General features: G+C 37.5%; 1 pseudogene; it reads left to right on the top strand.

Annotated features, from left to right (window-relative positions):
• The first annotated feature begins 6,142 nt into the window (after positions 1 to 6,142).
• LOC112127355 lies at positions 6,143 to 6,213 on the top strand (annotated as a pseudogene).
• The last annotated feature ends 1,273 nt before the right edge of the window (positions 6,214 to 7,486 follow it).

Here is a 7,486-nt window from a genome sequence, read left to right on the forward strand (position 1 = left end):
CATTGGGGTAATTGCGGATTAGTCCCTCTATTCGCGCTAATAAATTACACTCACACACCAGACTTCGTTCAAACTACCCCATACTACTCGATATTCATTGGGGTAATCGGGGATGTTACTCCATTCGCGCTAATAAATTACACTCACACACCAGGCTTCGTTCATACCACCAAGAGTACTCGATATTCCTGTGGGCGACTAAGGATAAACCCCTACGTTCTGGCTAGTACATTACACTAACATAGTCATTCACTCTACCCCAGTGTACTCGATATTCCTTGGGGTAATGAGGGATAATCCCTCTATTTGCGCATATAAATACATTCATTACAATAAATAACACATATTATATACATGAAGGCACTAAGATCAATACACATTTAAAAATATTTATGGCCCTCAGATATTTGATCAGCGGATCTGTACTTGCTGCCATGCCTTAAGGCTGCACAAAGGTCATTGGGGATCTCGTATTTCTTTCTTTGCAGTATGTTATTATGTTTTCTACCTTTATAAGCTCTCCACACAATGCGCACCTATATGTTTTCACCGTCATTAGCAGGTGCCCTAGGTGATCTTGGTATTATCTATGCTCAACCAGTAATGGAATTTTCCTTTCTAGGCCCACTGTTTCTTTCGTTCCAGAGAATTCCCCATTAATGTTTGTATTTTAACCTAGCGTACGAAAAAGACACAGGGAACCAAATTGCAGCAATAACAGTCAATGACTTGATGCTTCTGAGAAGAAGGATTGAGTCTATTGACTAAACTAGGGAACTGGGAAGGTACAATAAGCCAGAAGGCTGCAGTGCCCGGGGAGTGCAAACCCCGCTTCCTAGTATCCTTTTCTACCATACCACATACCATACCATACCAATGTTTGTATTGAATTAGCAATTGTTTTTGGTTTTAGAGTAGGTTGGTATAGATTTAGTTTACCTCTCATTTTTTTCCGCCTGTCATTGCTGGGTTGTTCTAGCACACGAGTTTTGGCATATCCCTATCTTCTGTCCTACAAAATGTTCATCTTGCAAGTTTTTTTTATTAACCGCGTTTAAATCGGAAAAGCGATTTCTTCTTGAGATTTCAATTCGTTCAATTTCGTAATCGAAATTACGTTGAAAAAAATATTTTTCAGTTGTTATTCTTCTTATTCTATAAAGGGGTGATGTTACTGTAAACCGCTGATGAAATGTCAACCTGACCGCAGCTTGCTTTGATGGATATTCGACGTAATATTCCCTTTGTTCCTCTGATAACTCATTCAAAACCGAAGGATTTCCTTTAACATAAACTGAAGCATTATTCATTTCTTGTATCACTGGTTGAAAAATCAATTGATTGTTTGCGATAAAAAGCAATTCTGAAGAAACGAATTTGTGTGAGAGTGTGATTTAGAGAGTGGGAGCGTGTACTAGGTTCAATGGCGTAATATACTCTTTGTTTAATGGCGATACTTTAATTTCGAATCTGCTAATTAAAATTCATATTCAACACTTAGCAGGACGATAAGTATGATTACCATTGAAGTTCCGCTTGACGTCATGAAAATTGCGTGAAGATCCATTAAGGTAGATAGATTTAACTTTATCCATTAATCATGTCCACAGCGGAACTGCTCTTTTTGCTGTTTTCATCCAATTGTATTCCTCGAAGAAATAATCCATGAAAATAGACATAATTTCACCCGTTATTCAATAAAAGATAAGATCAATAAAAGAGTTCTGGGACAGTAGGCATTATTTCGAAGAATAAAATATTAATTACTGTACTTTATATGCTTTATTTCTACAGATAATAAACTTTACAACTTTTTTATTATTTTTAGCTGTTCATGAATGTGATAGTTATTAATTTCTGTACAAACATTAACTTTTATTATTTTTTTAAATTTATATATAATAATTAAGGCACGGAATTAAAAGTAAAACGATCATTCTAAATTTACGTAAAGAGAAGCTTGCTAAAAACTCCGACTTTCAACATAATTTTCAAAAAATAAAAATATATAAAAACATAAACAAAGAACTTCAGGTAAATGTAATTAATGAGAAAAACTTGATATTTTCGTTGATTAATTTTATTTTTAGCATGCCTCGTTTGATCATATTTGCACTAGGCCCTGTAGAAACGCAATGAATTGACATAAATGCCAATCTACCAGATATCAAATTGGCTCACATTGTAAATAAATGTACATAAGAAAAATATAGAAATAATTAATGTGACATTACTCGTTGAGGTGTGCGATGTGAACCACTTTCATGTTCGTCAATCTACTTGGTCCGCTTGTTTTCGCTAGTTTGATTAAATTCAGCTACGTTGATAACTTTATAGTAAAACAGCATGGATATAGCCAATGATTGCTAATAATTTAAACTTTCAAATATCACAAATAACAAATACAAATACACATAACGACAGAAGCAAGTTAAAACATGACAGTCCATGATGTTTAGCATTCCCATTAGTCAAAAGTACTCGATATATTTTTTTTACGAGGGTTCGCAACAGCAGAGGTTATATCAAACCTCGGGGTGCCGGTGTTTTTGAAAAAAGCCCATTTGTAAGTATGTCAGGTTCGAACCCGGGACCTTCACCTTACAGTGATGAGCGCCGTGACGACGCCTAAACCGTTGCGGCCACCGACGCCCCCGCCCTGTATTCGATATTCCGGTTAATTGGGGATGAAGCACTCCATCCACTCTGTCACGTACTTCTCGATATTCCTTGAGGTGATTCGGGATGTGGTCCTTCATTCACGATAATAAATTAATCCACACATCCATTCCCTCAACCCCAGGGCACTGGACATTTCTCAGGCTAATTGGGCATAATCCACTCCATTCACGCTAGTAAAAGAAATTCACAGATTCGTCCACTCTACTCCAGATTTCTAGGGCTTGTGACTTCCCATTGTGATATTTGCAAATAATTTAAGGCAACTGTTTGAAATTTACCTTGACTAAAAATAACTAACATATAATTTGTCACCCTATAACTTCCCCCAGTCCACCTTCAATACAATCTTTTGTAATTTGCAATAAGAGAATCATCTATCCAGTCAGTCTGGTGTCTGGCGTCGGTATTATCCGCCAACATCTAGGTCATTTAAGCCTCCAACGCATGCAGTTTTTAAATTTAAACATACTACTATCCTAAATACATTCTTTTCTCTTTAGAAATCATTCGCTCGCGCTAAAATAATTTAGTGATTTGTAAAGTACATTGACAGAGAAAAAATTCCACCCACTTGTAATATAACTTGATATATCAATATATTATCCAAAGTTTCACGCTTTTTCACGTTTAATAATTGAGTCTTTGTTTAAAAAAATGTAAATTACTAAAGGAAACGAAAAAAAAGACGAGCAACAGATAGCAGATAAAATTTGTTTTAATTTTGTTTTAGATTCATTAATTTCGTGGTCCGCTTGACCAATTAATACTTTACAATTAATTAAGGTTTTTAGTCGAGATGAAAAAAAGTTAATGGCACGAGAGGGATTCGAACCCACGACCTTCGGCTAGATTTGAAAAATGGCAAAAGGAGGGAAAACTCATAAGGTGGGGTTGAGATGGGGAGTTGATGTCCGAGCGGATCGAGGTCACGATAGCTCAGGTGGTAGAGCAGCGGCGTATCTAGCCGAAGGTCGTGGGTTCGAATCCCTCTCGTGCCATTAACTTTTTTCATCTCGACTAAAAACCTTAATTAATTGTTTGTTTTAGATTTTTAATTTTTATATCTGTATTTATATATCTATATATTTATATATCGCTTATTTCCTCTTCTTGCCTTAATTACATCTCGTAGACTCCTCGGCATACTTTCTACCAGGCTGGAAATGTCCCATTGCTGGAAGTTAGCCCATTCTTTACGAAGAGTTCTTTCAAGATCGTGGAGTGAATCAGGAAGGGATGGAAGTTGTTCTTATTCGGCTTTTCAGTTATCCCATAAATGTTCGATGGGGTTCATGTCTGGAGAACAGACTGGCCAAGCTAAGACCCTGATGTTATGCGGTTGAAGGTGCGTTTGTACTATGCGAGCGACATACGGACGGGCATTATCGTGCATTAGAATACGAATGTCGCTGATTTCAACAACGATAGGGAACGCACGATGTTCCAAAATTTCATCCGCATAGCGAGTGTCCGTCAAAGACCATCCACGGACAACAACCAACTCTGTGGGACTCTCCAATGAAATTCCCGCCCACATTATCACTGAGCTACGTTGAAAAGGTCGGCTACAAATAGGATTGTCGCTGATTTCATCGAGGATAGGCAACGCATGATGTGCTGACGGATCCCTTGAACAACAGTAAGATGCCAGTTTCACAACATTCTCAAAGTGAAAAAACGGTCATTCTGTAGTTCTGTTACTCTAGGGCGTCCAGAATCGGGCGTTCTATGGTAGGACCCAGTTTCTCTAAATGTATAACGGCGTCTCGCAGAGTTTCGTAGGGAACTCCGATGGCAATAGCAGCATACCTGGAATCATCGGATCATCGGTAAGATCTACACCACTCGCAACATCTTCAACTCTAAGTGGCATATTTAGGTTTAAAAATTGAAATTAAGAAAACAAAGATAAAAACTAAACAGTTTCAATTAATTAAGGTTTTGAGTTCAGATAAAAAGTCAGTGTCACGAGCGGGATTCGAACCCACGACCTTCGGCTTGATACGCAGCTACTCTACCACTTGAGCTATAAACCTCGATCTTCTCGGGCACTAACTTCCCATCTCAACTACACCTTTTGAATTTTCCCTCCTTTTTGCCACTTCTTAATTGGTCAAGCGGACCATGAAAAATAGTGAATTTACTAAACAGTTTATTGCTTCAGAATTGAATGGGGCTGAAGAACCATTTTAAACTGCGTAAAAATTAACATTGAAAAAAAACGTTATTCTTGTTTTGGATTAAGAATTAAGTGTGTTTACCTGTAATTGATATTCCCGATTTAATACATAACATAAACAAATATTTATTTGTAAAAACAATTTAACGGCAGAGTTTTCTTATTCGAGAAAATGAAAAAAAAAATCAATTGGGTGGAATTTTTTGATTGTCAGAGTATTAATCTTATTGTACAAATGCTCATTGTAAATTAATGGATGGTTTATGAAGATAAGTTTCATTTTTGTAAAATATACTTTAAAATGGTATAATTAACATTGTACTATGTAAACACATTAGAATGGAGAAAAAGGCTTACCGGTGAAAAACGCATTTGGTGGCAAGTTGACTGAGATAGACAATAAAACGTGTGTCAGATGTCACATTTGTAAGAAAGGATGTGACATGAGTTTCAAACGTTATTTTAGCATAAAACATATTAGTTTCGGAAGTAATCAAAGGAATGCTGAACCGAATAAAAATGACTTGTCGGCCAGAAGAAAATCGGTTTAAACCCAGTGTAGGATGGGGCCGATAAAGTGTGAAAAAGAGATCAGATCGGCGAGAACGTCACGATCTACGATTCGTTTGAGGGTGTTGACACCCTTGTGCGGTGGTTGTTTTATCACCCCTTTGATAAATACATTACCCTTTTTTACTGGCTAAACGACCCGGATTTTCACAAATTTAAGCAATGTTTGTGTAAAGAGGTTAAATTTTTAGGGACCGGAACTGCCTATTTTGGTTAGAATTAAGCCGACCATCTCTATGCAAATATACCGTTTAGGGGGTGAATTCTCACGTTCATGCGATGTGTGGTTTAAACAAACTTTTCCCCATTCAAAGAGATTACGAAGCCTGTTGAACCTGGCCTTCCTCAGGGCGTAAGTTGATTTGTGAACAGTTATGAAATAACGAAGCAACACTGTCTCCAAACTTGGTTATAAATTGAACAAAATATGAAAATTAGTTAATAGAACTTCAACTGAATTAATGCAGGAAATTTTATCTAATTTAAAAAATACTCAGCAGAAGAGTACATAAAGATCTTGGGCATCTTGTGTTGTGCGTCTTTTTCGTGCTTACACACTTACAAAAAATAAATTAATCAATCATTATATGATACAATAATAACAAATAAAGGAAAACAATAAAAGAGAAAATAATATTAATAATAAATTAAAAAAAAAAATAAAGATGCTACAATAGAAGCATTGATACACAACTATAGAAAATAATAATAATACTTCTGCGGTACACATACTAAAATTGGAACGATGCAGAGAAGATTAGCATGCCCTCTGCGCAAATATGGCCGTCCTCCGAAGGCCTGAACCGGAAACAAGGAACGACCCTTGCCCACTTAAGAATACGTCATACGCGGTTGGCACATGGGCAGTTGCTCGTGGGCCAACCCTCGCGCAGGTGCCTTCTATGCAGAGAAAGGTGGCTGGATGTATCTCACATAATCGAAGCGTGGCACGCCTTGTCTCCTTATAGGGTGCAAAAATATATGACATTAGCTTGTATAGAAGGCCTCATAAGTCATAACCAATTATACCCACGAATATCTAGGCTGCGGGGTAGAGTGAAAGGATGTATTATATTAGTGCGAAGGGAGGGCGAATCCTACCTAGGAATATCGAGTATTCTTGGGTGGAGTGAATGTCATTTATTAGCGTGACTGGAGGGCCTTATCCGAGGAATATCAGTGCTTTGGTGTAGAGTGAATAGATGTGTAAATATAATTTATTATATTCACTAGTTTTCGGGTCCGCCTGACCAATTAATATCTTTCAATTAAGATTAATTAATTGAAAGATATTAATTGGTCAAGCGGACCACTAAAACTAGTGAATTAATAAGTTAAAATGAAGTATACCTTCACTAAAGCTCTCCGTGGCCATTTCATTTGTCGCCGAGAATCAAATAGATTACACGATATTTGAAAAATGGCAAAAAGGAGGAAAAATTCAAAAGATGGGGTTGAGATGGGAAGTTAGTGCCCGAGTGGATCGAGGTTTATAGCTCAAGTGGTAGAGTAGCGGCGTATCTAGCCGAAGGTCGTGGGTTCGAATCCCCCTCGTGACGCTGACTTTTTGTATCTCAACTAAATACCTTAGTTAATAATTTATTATCGTGAAACGAGGTCCTTATCCCCAATTACCCCGAACAACATCGAATACTCTGGGGTAGAGTTAATGTCATTTATTAGCGTGACTGGGGGGCCTTACCCGAGGAATATCAGTGCCCTGGTGTAGAGTGAATGGGTGTGTGAATAATTATAATTTATTATCGTGAAACGAGGTCCTTATCCCCAATTACCGCGAGCAATAACGAGTACTCTGGGGTGGAGTGAATGTCATTTATTAGCGTGACTGGAGGGCCTTATCCGAGGAATATCAGTGTCCTGGTTTAGCGTCCATGGATGTGTGAATATAATCTATTATCGTGAAACGAGGTCCTTATCCCCAATTACCCGCGGCAATATCGAATACTCTGGGCTAGAGTGAATGTAATTTATTAATGTGAATTTAGATCCTTATCCGCAATTATCCCGAGGCATACCGTGTATTCTGGGATGGAG

Source organism: Cimex lectularius, unplaced genomic scaffold (genome assembly GCF_000648675.2).
Source record: "Cimex lectularius strain Harlan isolate CLEC.00 unplaced genomic scaffold, Clec_2.1 scaffold230, whole genome shotgun sequence".
In the NCBI taxonomy this organism is placed as follows: domain Eukaryota; kingdom Metazoa; phylum Arthropoda; class Insecta; order Hemiptera; family Cimicidae; genus Cimex; species Cimex lectularius.